Source organism: Rhinatrema bivittatum, chromosome 2, assembly GCF_901001135.1.
Source record: "Rhinatrema bivittatum chromosome 2, aRhiBiv1.1, whole genome shotgun sequence".
In the NCBI taxonomy this organism is placed as follows: Eukaryota; Metazoa; Chordata; class Amphibia; order Gymnophiona; family Rhinatrematidae; genus Rhinatrema; species Rhinatrema bivittatum.
This window is the reverse complement of record NC_042616.1, coordinates 326,747,311-326,764,971: the sequence shown is the minus strand read 5'-3', so window position 1 is coordinate 326,764,971 and position 17,661 is coordinate 326,747,311. Positions and strand designations below refer to the sequence as shown.

The window sequence follows — 17,661 nt, the reverse complement described above, 5'->3', positions numbered from 1 at the left end:
CCAGACCTTACTCAGTTACTGAGTCCATAGGGGATATACTCCACTGTGAATCAAGAATGGCATATAAACCCCTGACAAAAAGTTGGCCTATAAGCCCTGGAACATTCTTACTCTAGCTCCAGAATAACCTTATGCACTCTGCACATCCTGTGCACCCTTAGCAGATGGCTCGGGTAATTTAGACTTTTGCAGATTTCCTTTGAGGAAAATCTCCTCCTTACCATACACTTCTTTAGCATTATATAATTCTATACACTGTGTGGTATATAGGCCTCACAAGAGTTAGCAAGCACTAGGGGAATGGGTTTGAGCAGAAGCATAGAGAGGGTTCTCCGGTGCCTGGAGGCCAATATATTTGTGTTGTCTCCCCTGTGCCCCCTTTCTCCCCCATCATCCATCAGTGCATCACTACATGGTAGGAATGTGCAGAAGGAAAACATTTGTTTCGATTCAGTTTTCGTTTCACTGGGACCCAAATTCGTTGCATTCGTTTTATAGGGGGGGAAAACCAATTCGTTGATTAGTTTTATTCATTGTCCGTTTTCCCATTAAAGTCAATGGGGGAAGTATTTGCAGACTATTTTGGCTGCAGAATTGGGGTTTACTTATCAATTCTGATGAAACTTCTGGGGAGCAATCATCAGAACGAGAAAAGAGCTCCAAGGTACTTAGACTGTGGCAAAGTGGCACCAAAGTGGCATGAATAGCCTAAGGCACTGTAAAGGGACAAAGGGGTATCAGGAGTGGCAAAAGTGCTTTAACAGAGGTGCAAAGCAGCAGAGAGAGTGTCAAAAACAAACCACAGCTTCAAAAGAGCACTGATAACATCCTACAGCACAATGAAGGGGGAACATAGCAAGCAGAAATAGTGTCAGAAAAAACCACAAGGTGCTGATAAAGGGAGAAAGCAGCAGACTGAGGAACCATGATAGTGGCAAGAACACCACAAGGAGTAGACTGAGTCATCTGGTGTATGGCAGCAAGGCAGAGTGGCAGAAAGTTGATAGGGGCAAGACAGGCTGGCAGAGCTGAGGTAGTCAGGTCCCTGTGGTTTTGATAGGGACAAGACAGGCTGGCTCCAGGGAGAGTTCCCTTTCCTTTGCACAGGAAAGGGCTCCCTAGAATGGGTTGGCCCCTAGAGTGGAGCATGAGCCTTCAAGCGTGGCGAGTTGATGTGGAGGAGGTTTCCATGTGAATAGCGGCTCTGGTTCAACATGGTTCAGAGGGTACTAGAGATAGGCTGGCTACACCCGGGGAGAATTCCCTTTTCTTTGCGCAGGAAAGGGCTCCCTAGAATGGGTTGGCCCTTAGAGTGGAACACAAGCTTTCAAGTGTGGTGAGTTGACGTGGAGGAGGTTTCCATGTGAACAGCGGTTCACCATGGGTCAGAGGGTGCTAAGAGATAGGCTGCCTACACCCAAGGAGAGTTCCCTTTCCTTTGCGCAGGAAAGGGCTCCCTGAAATGGGTTGGCCCCTACAGTGTGGTGGTTCTGTTGGCATCTAGTAAATACCCAGAAGCTATTAACTGTACTTATGCACTTCTGCTGGTGACTAAGGAACTTGAAGAGCTCTCAGAAATAATAAAACCGCTACTCAAGTCCAAAGCTACAATACCAAGCTATGTTGACTTTGTTCCCTACAGTGCCTCTGTAAACTGTGGGAACACAGAGGATGAACAATAGTGCAAATACCCCCAGTTTTCTATAATACTAGAAACATTAATGTTGGCACCTAAGAAAGATTTAGGAAAAATGGCCCATATTATGAAGGTCATGAAAACTATTGAGCATATGAAATATCCAAGCTCCAAGCTGGACAGACAGGCACAGCATTTGAGGTCAGGCCCTTTTAGGGATGTAAGGCCTGGACGACAGGCACAGCATTAGAGGTCAAGCTCTTGTAGGGATGTAAGGCCTGGATGGACAGGCACTAGGGATGTGAATCGTGTCCTCGATCGTCTTAACGATCGATTTCGGCTGGGAGGGGGAGGGAATCGTATTGTTGCCGTTTGGGGGGGTAAAATATCGTGAAAAATCGTTAAAAATCGTTAAAAATCGAAAAATTGGCACATTAAAACCCCCTAAAACCCACCCCCGACCCTTTAAATTAAATCCCCCACCCTCCCGAACCCCCCCCAAATAACTTAAATAACCTGCGGGTCCAGCGGCGGTCCGGAACGGCAGCGGTCCGGAACGGGCTCCTGCTCCTGCATCTTGTCGTCTTCAGCCGGCGCCATTTTCCAAAATGGCGCCGAAAAATGGCGGCGGCCATAGACGAAAAAGATTGGATGGCAGGAGGTCCTTCCGGACCCCCGCTGGACTTTTGGCAAGTCTCGTGGGGGTCAGGAGGCCCCCCACAAGCTGGCCAAAAGTTCCTGGAGGTCCAGCGGGGGTCAGGGAGCGATTTCCCGCCGCGAATCGTTTTCGTACGGAAAATGGCGCCGGCAGGAGATCGACTGCAGGAGGTCGTTCAGCGAGGCGCCGGAACCCTCGCTGAACGACCTCCTGCAGTCGATCTCCTGCCGGCGCCATTTTCCGTACGAAAACGATTCGCGGCGGGAAATCGCTCCCTGACCCCCGCTGGACCTCCAGGAACTTTTGGCCAGCTTGTGGGGGGCCTCCTGACCCCCACGAGACTTGCCAAAAGTCCAGCGGGGGTCCGGAAGGACCTCCTGCCGTCCAATCTTTTTCGTCTATGGCCGCCGCCATTTTTCGGCGCCATTTTGGAAAATGGCGCCGGCTGAAGACGACAAGATTCAGGAGCAGGAGCCCGTTCCGGACCACTGCCGTTCCGGACCGCCGCTGGACCCGCAGGTTATTTAAGTTATTGGGGGGGGGGGTTCGGGAGGGTGGGGGATTTAATTTAAAGGGTCGGGGGTGGGTTTTAGGGGGTTTTAGTGTGCCGGCTCACGATTCTAACGATTTATAACGATAAATCGTTAGAATCTGTATTGTATTGTGTTCCATAACGGTTTAAGACGATATTAAAATTATCGGACGATAATTTTAATCGTCCTAAAACGATTCACATCCCTAACAGGCACAGCTTAGAGGTCAAGCCCTTGAAGGGACGTAAGACTTGGACGGACAGGCACAGCATTTGAGTTCAGGCCCTTGTAGGGACGTAAGGCCTGGATGGATAGGCACAGCATTAGATGTCAAGCCCTTGCAGGGATGTAAGGCCTGGATGGACAGGCACAGCATTAGAGGTCAAGCCCTTGTAGGATGTAAGGCCTTCACAGACAGGCACAGCATTTGAGCTCAGGCCCTTGTAGGGACGTGAGGCCTTCATAGACAGGCACAGCATTTGAGGTCAGGCCCTTGTAGGGATGTAAGGCCTGGATGGACAGGCACAGCATTAGAGGTCAAGCCCTTGTAGGGACGTAAGGCCTGGACAGACAGACACAGCGTTAGAAGTCAAGCCCTTGTAGGGACATAAGGCCTGGATAGACAGGCACAGCATTTCAGGTCAGGCCCTTCAAGGGACGTACGGCCTGGACAGACAGGCACGGCGTTAGAGGTCAAGCTCTTGTAGGGACGTAAGGCCTGGACAGTGGACGGACAGGCACAGTGTTGGAGGTCAAGCCCTTGTAGGGATATAAGGCCTGTACAGTAGATGGACAGGCACAGCATTAGAGGGCAAGCTCTTATAGCGACATAAGGCCTGGACGGACAGGCACAGCATTAGAGGTCAAGCCCTTGTAGGGATGTAAGGCCTGTACAGTAGATGGACAGGCACAGCATTAAAGGGCAAGCCCTTGTAGGGACATAAGGCCTGGACGGACAGGCACAGCATTAGAGGTCAAGCCCTTCTAGGGACGTAAAGTCTTGATGGACAGGCACAGTGTTTGAGTTCAAGCCCTTGTAAATACCCAAAGCTATTAACTGTACTTATACGCTTCAGCTGATGACAAAGGACCTCGAAGAGCTCTCAGAAATAAGAAAACCGCTACTCAAGTCCAAATCTACAATATCAACCTATGTTGACTTTGTACCCTACAGTGCCTCTGTAAACTATGGGAGCACAGAGGATGAACTATAGTACAACTACACCAGTTTTCTAAGTACTGGAAACATTAATGTTGGCACCTAAGAAAGATTTAGGGAAAATGCCCCATATTATGAAGTAGGGATGTGAATCGTTTTTTGACGATTTAAAAAATTGTCCGATATTTTTTAAATCGTCAAAAATCGTTACAGTGCGCGATACAATAGAAATTTTCCTGATTTATCGTGAAAAATCATTACTCCCGTTAGTGTCCACTAACGGGAGTTATTTGGGGGGAGGGCAGGAAAACCAGCACACCAAAACAACCCCTAAACCCACCCCGACCCTATAAAACTAATCCCTTACCTTCCCCCACCCTCCTGAACCCCCCCCCCCCAAAACTTTTTACGAGAACCTGGTGGTCCAGGCAGCCATCTTTAAAGATGGTGCCGGCCAGCCAGGGAGCACTGGCTGGCCGGCACCATCTTTAAAGATGGCTGCCACCATCGTAAAGATGGCACCGGCCATCCAGTGCTCCTACCATGTGACAGGGGCCAGCCAATGGCACAGATGCCCTGTCACATGGTAAGGGCAAAGGGCTATCAGCGCCATCTTTATGAGTGGCAGCCGACGGCCCGAGAACGGGAGATCGCTCCTGGGACCACCACTGGACCACCAGGTAATTTTAAAATGTTTTGGGGGCATTGGAAGGGTGGGGGAAGCTAAGGGGTCATTTTTAAAGGGCCGGGTGGGTTGTTTTTTTTATCGGGCCATCGGCACCATTTTTGAGTGGCAGCCAAAATGGCGCCGATGGCCCGAGAGCGGGAGATCCGTCCCCGCGCCCCCACTGGACCACCAGGTACTCGTAAAAAGTTTTGGGGGGGGTTCGGGAGGGTGGGGAAAGGTAAGGGGTCAATTTTAAAGGGTCGGGCCTCACTAAAAAAAATTAACGATGTGAATCGGAACCGATTCCGATTCATATCTCCACCGATCAGATTTTTTTCTCCCTCCAGCCGAACCCGATCGTTAAGACGATCGGGCACACGATTCACATCCCTATTATGAAGGTCATGAAAACTATTGAGCATATTAAATATGCAAGCTCCAAACATCTTAAGTCAGATTTTTATGTTCTTACATTCCAAATGTTGCAAAACAGAAAAAAGAATATTCTGGAAAGAAGTGATGCACAAATACATGAAACTGAAATTAGAAATGCTAGAACTAAACTCAGACAGGCACAGCGTTTGAGGTCAGGCCCTTGTAGGGATGTACAGCCTGGACAGTGGACAGACTGGCACAGCATTTCAGGTCAGGTACATGTGCTGATATTATCTGGAGCATAGGAGGTAGTTGGAGCTGCTGCAAGGCTTTCAATTGCTTTTATTCATCTTGCCATCACAGGGAAAATTTGGAAACACAACCAAAGGCATGTTTATTTTCAAAAACACTAGTATTTCTATCAACTCTGGTGCCAGCCTTGAGCGGTGAGGGCTCATGGTATACCCTGTCATTGAAAATAGACATTTACTTGTCACACTGGTTGGTGGACATGATAGATACCACTGAGCCACTTTTGCTAGCTGTGGCCAGACAGTGGACTTGTGTGCCCAATATGCCAGTGGATCTGTCTGCATGTCCTCTGTGGGCTCTGAGAGATACTGTGTCACTGACATTTGTGCTGGTGTCTCCTTTTCTTGGGTGGGCTGAGCGTCACTCATGCCAGCTGCTTTCTCTCTAGCCCGTTCCAGAACAGATGATTTTTTATGGGTAACACGGCTTTGGCGTACTGAAGTGGAGGAGGAAGTACTAGCTGTCGCTGACAGAGTGCGGCTCCTGCTTGGACTATCACTACTCTCTGAAGTGCCGGCTGTTTCCTCCTCTGCTTCATGCCTAATCTGTCTCTGCATAAGGCGCTCCTGTTCAAGTACTTTTAGTAACAGCAGGTCCTTCATCAATAGGAGACAATCGTACTGTAGGGCGAGTTTCCCTTTCACACGGGGATCACAGACTGTGGCGAGCATGTATGTGTGGTCTTCTGTTAAAGGCCTTAATCTCTCTTGCACCTGCTTCTGCAAACAGTCCAGACAATGTAGCACCTCTGCTGTCATTCCCTCTTCCTGTTTAAAGCCCTCCAAATTTTCCTCCAGAAAATTAACTATAGGGATGATGTAAGCCAATGTGGCACTTCTGGAACTCAGTTCCTCCGTGGCATCCTTGAAGGGCTGCAGGATTTTTACCAGCTAACTCATGACTAACCAACCATGATGCCCTAGGGGTCTATGCACACCTATGTCCATTGCCGCAGAAAGTTCATGAAGGGGTGTCTGCTGCTCCACTAACCTCTGCAGCATCATAAAGGTGGAATTCTACCGGGTGCAATTTCTTGAATGAGACGCTTGTGAGGCATCTCCAAATCAGTCTGCTTTTGTCGGAGAACCTGCCCCGCCTTCACACTTCTGTGGAAGTATGCTGCTATGTTCCTGCACTTGTGAATTAAGTCCTGCAGGTATTCATTCTCTTGGTGCTTGGACTCCAACCCCAGAGCTGACTTCACTACCAGGTGCAGAGTGTGTGCAAAACATCAGATGTTCTGAAAGCCCCCGTTGGATATTGCCTTTACCATGTTTGCACCATTGTCTGTGACAAAGAACCCTGCCTGAAGATTCCTGTCTCACTGGTGTAGCTGCCAGCCAGCCAGCATCTGTCTGATGCATGCTAGAATATTGACTGAGGTATAGGCGTCATCCGTCAGGTGGGTGGGCAGTAAAGCCCACCTGCACCCTGATACTTGTTCAGTAATAGAGCTGCTGGCTGCCCCTGCCTCAGCCAGGTCCCACCAGTGTGCTGTCAGGAAGAGGTAAGAGTGTGCAGCATTCAGTGTGGTCCAGATATCGCAGGTGAAATGTACAGTCCCCTGTGCCTTAGCTAGCAGCGCTTGGATGCGACTGTGACACTGGTTGTACAGGCTGGGAATGACCTTTCTGCTTAATGTGATTCTGGAGGGGACTTTGTAATTTGGAACTAAGACATTCAGCAAATGCTTGAAACCCACATTCTCCACTATCTGCAAGGGCTGGTCATCAAGGGCAATCATTTCCCCAATGCTCCTGATTACAACTTTTGAGGCGTCGGCCTCCTTTCCCGGGATAGCATTAACGAACACCACCCCATTTCCTCCATGGTGGGTTGTCACTTCTGACACATGGCAGGGGGCTGCTGGCCTGCCACCTAACTGCTAGAAGGAACTGAGGGTGTGGTGTGACTCTGCTCCTTTTAAACCACTTTACGCTGCCTGGAAAAAGGGGTCCCCTGACTGGTACTGCCACCATCCCCAGTGCTTCCTCTGCCAGTCCCAATAACTCGACCATGTCTAGCTTTCTCTGACATCATGGATTTAATGTCACTGCCTACTAGGGATTTAATTAAAAGAATTATTTCCAAAAGAGGCCTACTGGGGATTTGGCTTCAAAGAGCACCGCTGTCCCAAAATAAGTGAGTCTTATCAAAACTTCCCACAGGCCCATGAGGCAGTGCCTGGAAGTACACTACTACTGGGACTGCTGTATGTGCACACACCAAACTTGTAACTATCCGGATGCGGTGATTAGCACTCTAATTCGCGCACGAAAGACCTCTACTTCTCTCACCTACGTTCAGGTGTGGAAGGTTTTCGATTCCTGGTGCAGTGAGTTGAGGGTGTCCCCGTGCCAGGCCACTATTGTGCACATTCTCGCGTTCTTGCAGGAAGGCTTAAAGAAAGGACTGGCGTATAGCTCGCTCTGGGTTCAGTTAGCAGCGTTAGGCTGTTTAAGAGGTAAGGTTGATGGAACATCCATTGCAGGACATCCAGATGTGGCGTGGTTTTTGAAGGGACCCAAACATTTACACCCGCCAGTGTGTGCAGAGTGTCCTTCGTGGAGTTTAAATTTGGTTCTCTGTGGGCTCTGCGGTCCTCCCTTTGAGCTTATCAAGCGGATTATTTTGAAAGATTTCACACTCAAGGCAGTGTTCCTCGTGGCTATCTATTCGGCCAGACGAATATCCTGCAGAGAACCATTCTTGTGAATCTCGGACTCTGGGGTTTTGCTTCGGACGGTGCCTTCTTTTCTGCTAAAGGTTGTATCGGCGTTTCACTTAAATCAGTCAGTTGAGTTACCAGCTTTTCCAGATTTAGATAGGAATTCTCCTAAGGCTCAGGATTTGAGGAGACTGGATGTCCGCAGGATACTTCTGTGGTACTTGGAAGTGAATAATGCTTTTCAATTGTCAGATCATCTTTTTGTCTTATGGAGCGGTCCTAAGAAAGGGTGTAAGGCTTCAAAGACTACTATTGCCTGATGGTTGAAGGACACTATTACTTCGGCATACATATGTCACGGGCGGCAAGTGCCAGATGGTCTTAAGGCTTATTCGATCAGATCTCAAGTGGCTTCTTGAGCAGAGAGCCAATGTGTTTCATCACAAGAGATTTGCAGGGCAACAACTTGAAAATCTTTGCACACGTTTGCTAAGCATTACCGTTTGGATGTCCGGGCTCCGGATGTTGATTCTTTTGGCAGCAGTGTGCTTCGAGCAGGACTCTCTGGGTCCCATCCTATTTAGGGCAGCTTGGGTACATCCCAGCGGTCTGGACTGATCCTGGTATGTACATGGAAAGGAAAATAGGTTCTTACCTGATAATTTTCGTTCTGTAGTACCAAAGATCAGTCCAGATGCCCGCCCAGGGGTATAGTGTTCAGGAGAGTCCATTCGATTGGTTTTGGGTTTTTTTCTCTCTGCAGTTTTTAGACAAATCTGAAGATTTTCAAGCAAGCGTATCCATGAAAGCATTTCAATCTGTACTCTTGTCCTGTATATAGTTTTCACAGGTTATTGTTCAGCTTAATTCTCTTGATGGACCCTTGGTCTGCCCAGCATGGCAATTTCTTTTGTTCTCATTTTGGGGTCTTAGGGTATTCATTTCCCCTTGAAAATGAACATAGGGTCTTTCTTCTGCTTCAGAAGATTGATCAGGTGGTATTTCCACTCTCTGGTGGATTGATTAAGAGGTATTAAGAACCTAAGAACATAAGAAATTGCCATGCTGTGTCAGACCAAGGGACCATCAAATTCAGCATCCTGTTTCCAACAGAGGCCAAACCAGGCCACAAGTACCTGGCAAGTACCCAAACACTAAGTAGATCCCATGCTACTGATGCCAGTAATAGCAGCGGCTATTCCTAAGGCAACTTGATTAACTTATCCAAACCTTTTTTAAACCCAGCTACACTGACTGCATTAACCACATCCTCTGGCAACAAATTCCAGAGCTTAATAGTGCCTTGAGGGAAAAATAATTTTCGCCGATTAGTTTTAAATGTGCTACTTGCTAATTTCATGGAGTGAGCCCTAGTCCTTCTATTATCCGATGTCAGAAATAACTGATTCACTTTTACCCCTTCTAGACCTCTCATGATTTTGAAGACCTCTATCATATCTCCCTCAGCCGTCTCTTCTCCAAGCTGAACAGATCTAACCTCTTCAGCCTTTCCTCATAGGGGAGCCATTCCATCCCCTTCATCATTCTGGTCGCCCTTCTTTGTACCTTCTCCATTGCAACTATATATTTTTTGAGATGTGGCGACCAGAATTGTAAACAGTAGTCAAGATGAAGGCTCACCATCTAGCGATACAGAGGTATTATGACATTTTCCATTTTATTCACCATTTCCTTCCTAATAATTCCTAATATTTGTTTTGCTTTTTTGACTGTTGCAGCACACTGAGCTGACAATTTCAATGTATTATCCACTATGACGCCTAGATCTTTTTCCTGAATGATAGCTCCTAATGTCGTACCTAACATAATATAACTACAGCAGGGATTAGTTTTCCCTATAAGCATCATCTTGCACTTGTCCACATTAAATTTAATCTGCCATTTCGATGCCCAATCTTCCAGTCTCGCAAAGTCCTCCTGCAATTTATTACAATCTGCTTGTGATTTAACTAGTCTGAATAATTTTGTATAATCTGCAAATTTGAATACCTCACTCATTGTATTCCTGTTATGACCAGGGAAGGCTGCGGGCGTCGGAGCGCACACCAGCGCGCGCATGTTATAAAATCACGTGTCCATGTGTGCGCGCCAGGTAGCTCTCGCACATGGACACATGCGCGTAGGTCTTAAAATCTACCACATACTTAACACTTTTTATTTTATATATTTTTTCAATAATTTGTTTCTATTTTTACAGAAGTTTTAAACTTATTTTCCATATGAAACATTTACATATTCAACCATAAACATGTATGAACTGTGCTATCTCTAATAACTCCTTTCATAATGCACTCAATATAGAATATTTATAGATTCTCTGGGAAGAACCCCATGAATCAATCAATTCTATAAACACTCATTACCATCATAAAATATATCATTTATAGTTACCACTAGACATTAGGGATGTGAATCGGAATCGGAATCGGTTCTGATTCCGGTTCCGATTCACATCGTGAATTTTCCTTCGTGCGGTCCGATCAGGTTTTTTTTATCTGCTGCGCCCGAGCCGATAAAAAAAAACCCCACCCGACCCTTAAAAACTGCTTCCTTAGGTTCCCCCACCCTCCCGACCTCCCCCAAAACATTTTAAAATTACCTGGGGGTCCAGTGGGAGTCCCGGGAGCGATCTCCCGCTCTCGAGCTGTCGGCTGCCACTAATAAAAATGGCGCCGATGGCCCTTTGCCCTTACCATGTGACAGGGCATCCGTGCCATTGGCCGGCCCCTGTCACATGGTAGGAGTAATGGATGGCCGGCGCCATGTTTAAAGATGGCACCGGCCATCCATTACTCCTACCATGTGACAGGGGCCGTTAGCAGCCTCCACAAGACAGGTCGGCCCCTCTCTTCTTGCACTCCTCATATCACTCATTCTTTTGCATCAACGAACTGGGCCCAGGACCGCTCTTTGGATCCACTTTCCATGGGTCTAGGGATCTCTTTAATTATTTCCTTCACCAATATATAAGAAACCTCTGTCAGAGTGGGTAACAGTATAGCAGGCAGCATGAGACGTAACTGGGGACTATGCTCTCCGCTCTCTGATACTGGATGCTTCTAGCCCTGGCTGGATACCCTGCTACTCTCCTCACTGATCTTTATCTCAATACTCCAGGCCAGATCAACTCGTTCCTTAACTGTCACCTGGGAGAGTACATACACCACTACTGTTTTGGAATTCACTCCTCTGCCTATTCCAGCAATTGTGTCGGCTTCCAGGAACATCATCACACAACACTGGCAACATTGTAAAGCCATGGGCAATAATCACTGAAATATGTGGTATTCATTTGTACATACCACTAGCAAAAATTGTGGGCATCTCTGGTTCACAGTGATTTGGTTTAGTTCATCTGACTCATCACCCTTGAAAACCATCTCTGGAACTGGCATTTCCCCAATATCCTTATTAGTAAACACGAAAGCAAATAATTCATTTAGTCTTTCTGCAATGGCCTTATCTTCCCTAAGAGCCCCTATAAACCCTCTGTCATCTAATGGTCAAACCGACTCCTTCACAGGTTTCTTGTTTCGGATATATTTAAAAAGCTTTTATTATGAACTTTTGCCTCTATGGCCAACTTCATTTCAAATTCTTTCTTCGCTTGTCTTATCAATGTTTTACACTTAACTTGACAGTGCTTATGTTTTATCCTATTTTCTTCAGATGGATCCTTCTTCCAATTTTTTAAGGATTTTTTTGGGCTAAAATAGCCTCTTTCACCTCACCTTTTAAGCATGATGGTAATCGTTTTGCCTTCCTTCCACCTTTCTTAATGTGTGGAATACATCTGGACTGAGCCTCTAGGATTGTATTTTTAAACAATATCCATGCTTGTTGAACACTTTTAACCTTTGCAGCTGCACTTTTCAGTTTTTTTTCTAACTATTTTCCTCATTTTATCAAAGTTTCCCTTTTGAAACTTTAGTGTTAGAGCTGTAGATTTACTTATTGTCCCCCTTCCAGTTATTAGCTTAAATTTGATCATGATATGATCACTATTGCCAGTGGCCCCACCATCATTACCTCTCTCACGAAATCCTGCGTTCCACTAAGAATTAAATCTAAATTAGCTCCCTCTCTTGTTGGTTCCTGAACCAATTGCTCCAAGAAGCAGTCATTTATTACATCCAGGAATTTTATGTCTCTAGCAAGTCCTGATGTTACATTTACCCAGTCAATATTGGGGTAATTGAAATCTCCCATTATTATTGCACTGCCAAATTGGTTAGCTTCCCTTATTTTTCTTAGCATTTCATCATCTGTCTGACCATTTTGTCCAGGTGGACGGTAGTATACTCCTATCACTATACTCTTACCCAACACACATGGGATTTCTACCCATATAGATTCTACTGAGCATTTACTCTCTTGTATGATCCTTATCCTTTGGACTCTATATCCTCCCAGACATAAAGTGCCACACCCCCACCAAGTTGATCCTCCCTATCATTGCAATATAATTATGTTTTCCTTATAAGAGGTGTATTGGTAGGAGCTGGTGTAATATTTGCAGTGTTGCCTTTCCATAGTTAGGGTTGTTTCTGTTTGAGTGCTGGCAGTTAGTGCTGTTTTATTATACAAGGTTTACTATATTGAATTGGAGTTCAGTTTACTTGTGGTTTTTTGACAGCCAAGCCCACACCCAACACTTGTAGGCCCACACCCAATAGACCTAATATCATATAGGTTCAAAGCAGCTTTTTTGCAGATTTTTTTGTTTGGCAAACACCAAAACTTGTAAATATAATTTATATGTTGTAAGTCATATTTTACTTCAGAAAACTGTACTTTGTCCTTTTGCATGTAAAATCTATTATAATTGCATACTTTTTAATTGTTTGTGGAGAGGGGTCACACATAGCTGCAAGCTTTGCCTAGGAAACCTATTATTCTTGCACCAGCCCTGGGATGGCAGTGGTAGGTAAATGAGTGTGATAGGTAAAAATATAAAAAGACCAGATAGTGAGGGGAAGCTGGCATTGGATTGCATGTGAGAATTTGTATTCTTGTCTACTCATATCAGAGGAAACTCAACTGGGCAGATTGGATGAGTCAGTTTGGGTATCATCTGTATCTTACTATAACACTGATCACTGGCTGAAGGGATAAGCAGCAGTAATGTGTCAAAATAGATTTAATAAGTTATTAGAAACTTTGTGTGATCTGATGAGTATTTGTGATTCTTCTTCAAATCAAGTGCATGTTTTCCTAATGATGGGGGTGGCAGTTATTAAGTAATATATATGTTTAAAATAAATAGTAATTTTCCTATTTTAATGGAATATTATTAGTGTTTTTATATTTGAGATCATTTGGTTGCATCTCACTTTGTGCACAGTTTTCTAGTAATAAGGTAAGTTTAAAATAAACAATGTAGAAGGTCATAGGTGAAAATTTTACTCCGTGTGTCCAAATATTTGGAATTTTTACAGTTGAAAGTTGGCATCCTTAGTGGGTCCAGATAGCAGCTACTAAAGTAGTCAGTTGTCTTTATCATAAAGCATATGAGAACAGTTACAAATCTAAATATAAATACCATGGAGGAAATAAGAGAATATATGATAAAGATATTTACTGTAAATAGCCCCAAGGAATAAATGCACAGAAAGCAGACATCTTTCAAATGAAATGGAGACTCTGGAATGAGGGTCATGGGATGTGGTTCAAAGAAATAGACTTAAGAATAATCTAAAGAAAGATTTCTTTACAAAATTGTCCCCAGTATGAGATATTGTATGTCTAATGTGCAGTATCATGTTTAGTGTACAATGTTCATTTAAAGGCTTTGGAGGTAATTTTCAAAGGAGTTACACATGTAAAGGTTTCATACTATCATAGCAATTTTCAAAAGCCATTTATGCGGTAAAGTGCACTTATGTGAGTAAATCCTATGGACAGTTTAATGGCATATATTATTGCAAGTTTCAAAAGCTCACATAACTCGAATAAAGTGCATTTACACGTGTAAAACCCAGTTTTATGTGTGTAAATGCTTTTTAAAATTGTTAATAATGTTGATAGCAAGGATGATCAGTTATCAGGGTTGGGGAAGGGAAAGGAGGAGTGAGAAGGCCTGAGAAATAACAAAGTAATGAGAACTATTCCTGTTCAAAGCAGAGCCGGTGCTTCCATTAGGCAAGCTAGGTGGTCGTCTTGAGCACCAAGATTTTGGGGGTGGCAAAATTCTGCCAGTGTGATGGTAAAAAGTCAATACCATCAAAGTAGGGGGGCAATGTGCTGGAGCCACTGCCACTAGCAGATTTGTTGGGGGAGGGGAGTGAATGACCAAAGATGTGCCTAGGGCACCAAATATGCTTGCACTGGCCCCAGTTCAAACTATCTGGTTGAGCCTCTCTGAGATGAAGGGGACTTGTTATACCTGTAAAACTGTATACCTAGGGCACTCTGTTGCCCACATGAGATGGAATATCACCTTTCATGCCGAGGCCCCTTTTACAAGGAAGAGTTGGATTTATTTGTCCATTTTCTTGATCCATCTAAGAAACAAAAGCAAGGAAAAAAGACGCTCAGTGAGCAAATAGGAACATCTAATTTTTAAGTATATATATTAAAGATATATAAGCCATAAATTATCATGCAAATGCACAGATATCAAGGTCAGTAAAAAAAAAAAAAGTATTAAGATGATGCCTTTTTATTGGACTAACAGTGCTTTCAGGAAATAACACTCTTCCTCAAGTCTTAACAGAATGAGCAGGTGAGAGCAAAAGAGCAGGCTGCCTGAACGTACAAGTGAACCGTAAATTACATTAGAACAGTAGTGTAAAGGGGCAGGGAAAGATTTTTTTTTTTACACTTACCACGAGATATAAAATAATTTTACTGTCTTTGTCACTTCTTATCAATGTAACACATCAACCGCCTCGCCTCCTTCCCCCGCTGCCTTTTTCCTTCCCCTTCACTTGTATTTTCAGGCAATCTCATCTTTTGCTCTGACTTGCTTATTCTGTTTCGATCTGAGGAAGGACAGGTTAGCTCCTGAAAGGCAGTCAAAAATGTATTGTTAGTCCAATAAATAGCTAATATCTTCTATAAGTTTTATTGAGTTTTATTTCCATGCTTTCATGGAAATAAAGATAGGGCACATCATCATCAACAAACTAAAGCCAGCCCCCTCCCTCCGCAGAGTACATTCAACATTAGCTCAAATAAACTTGCTAAAGAGCCTTAGCCTGACCTTCTTTGTTATTGACATTCCTTATTGACCTGCCACTCAAATTAGAAATAGGGCAATTCCCTGCTTATGTCTTTTTATTTAGAAACATACTGTATCTGTTGCTGTCCTACACATGTAAGATGAGCTTGGAAACAGTGGTTTCTTATTGGCTCCTATGAAAGGGTGAGATTAGAGTAGTGTTATTCAATTGCCCACTTTAATATAGCTGGTATACTTACTTCCTTCTTGAAGTGATTGATTAACAGTTAAACCTAAAATCTAAAAAAAAAACTGTTTTCTAAACAATTAGAGGAGTGAAAAAGGATAGGGATCTAGAGTGCAGAAGGAATTTTTTATGGGTTCCATCTGGTTTTCAATTTCTATTGATCCAACATTGATAAAATAATTCCCTAGGAAGTGATTATCAGCTGATCTAACAATACTGTTATCATCATGAGGCTGAACTGGGAGGCACTGGATCTGTTGAGACAGCTTATCAATTTTTTGAACAATATGATTAGCAAAATCCTTTGGATTAAACATGAGCTGATCAGAATCATTATTAAAGCATGACAAGGACTGTACAATATCAAGCAATTCAGAAGGTCAATTAATCAACTTTTGTAATTGGGAGGTAAAATACTTTTTCTATGTTATTTCAAACAATGCTTTATACTCGGACCTAACAGTATTATAGCAAGGAGAGAATCTTGTGTATGGTTGTTTTCTCCATTGCCGCTCTGCTTTCTGCAATTTTCTCTTCTCCAAAATTAAAGCATCATTTATACCAAGGAACCTTAATGGTTCTTTGGCATTCAGATTTTTGAACTTCAGGGAAACTCTTTTTTCTGATGTCACTCTGAGACTGAAAAAAGTAGGAGGTTGTACTCCTAATGGAAAACAGATCTAAGATGTTTTTATGCACTAGCCATTTTTTAATAAATAGGATCTGGATCCAGTGTTTTCTGATGTGTTTTGGTTATTGAATGTGTCTGCTTATGGGGAGACCCTCCACTAAAGTAAAATTGAAGGTTACACGATAATGATCAGACCAAACAACTGATTGAACTTTTAAACTGCTCAAAACTGAAGGATCAGAAAATTAAAATTAGATCCAGGTATGCCCTCCCTTGAGTGTATAGGAACAAATAATGGAATGTAACTTTAGAGTGTTCAGAAAGTCTTGATAGTCAGGAAAAACATTTTTTGGGTTACAATCTGAATATAAATTAAAGTCACCCAAGATTAAGACCCAGGCTGGTAAAAAAAAAACAACCCAATAATGCAAGTTAGGTCATTGCATAGAACACCCACACCTTGCCTCTTTATTTAAACTTTATATTTGTACGTGCAGCAGCAAGTACACACATATCACAATGGCTTTTAAAATCCACTCGGCACACGTCGGCCCAACATAGTCACGCATCCCCTACTTTTGGCACACATCAGGCTTTTAAAATTCACCTTTTAGGGAATAGACACTAGTGATATTTAAAATTCGTTTGAAGTGAATGCACAAGGGCAATTTATTTCATTTGGGGGCCCCCAAAATACATTGGGGGCCCCTGAATGAAATGATCCTTAATCATTGCATTCATTTGAAATGAATGCATCAGACCTAAATCTAAGCCTGAAGCCAGGGCCTTGGCCTAAAGCATAGGCCAAGGCCAAAGTAGGGGCCATGACCTACGCCCTAGTGTGACACCGGTGCCTGCCAGGGCTTCATCTAGAGCATAAATGGAGGCCCAACTAGCTAGGCCTGATCGTGATGCCGAGGTCTCTTATCTGATCCGTCATGAGTATTCGATGGCAAGGCTGAGCCTCAGTCCCAAAGACTGGGCCTAGGCTGGAGCCCTGGCCAGGCCTGATGCTGCAGTCTGGCCCAGAGGGCAAGTCCTGATGCCTGGGCCTCAGCCTATGCCACAGCTTGGACCCAGGCCCGACGCTGCAACCCAGCCTGGAGGCCGGGTCCCAATGCTGGGGCCTCGGCCCAGACCCAGGCTCGATGCCATGACCTGGCCAGGTTACTGCATCGGGTCTGGCTTCAGGCTCCGGCCTAGGCCAAGGCCTTGGTGTCAGGACCCGGCCTCCAGGCCAGGCCCAGGAATCAGGATGGGGTTTGACTGAGGTGTCGGCCTTGCATAGGCTGAGGGTGCAGGCAGTCGCTGCAACCACCGCCTACACAAGGCCGAGGTTTCAAACTGGGCCTAGGTCTCAACACCGCATCTTCCCCAGACCAGGTAAGTAGGGTCTGGGGGCGGGGAATCCTGGTCCCGGCAATTTTCCAGGCAGGTGGGCAGTAGCCACTAGGGGTGTGCATTCGGATTGACCGCATTAGTAAAACGCAACTCATATTTTTTTTTTACTTAAAAAATTGATTCGACATAAACGATCGGATTTCCCACATATCGAACATAGATATGTTCGATATGTGGGAAATCGCGATTGT

The 17,661-nt window shown here is 44.5% G+C and overlaps 1 protein-coding gene across 1 annotated transcript in view; it reads left to right on the top strand.

The window, feature by feature from the left end:
• NPSR1 (neuropeptide S receptor 1) overlaps window positions 1–17,661 on the top strand; it is a 197,691-nt gene that overhangs the window by 70,447 nt on the left and 109,583 nt on the right. The window lies entirely within an intron of this gene.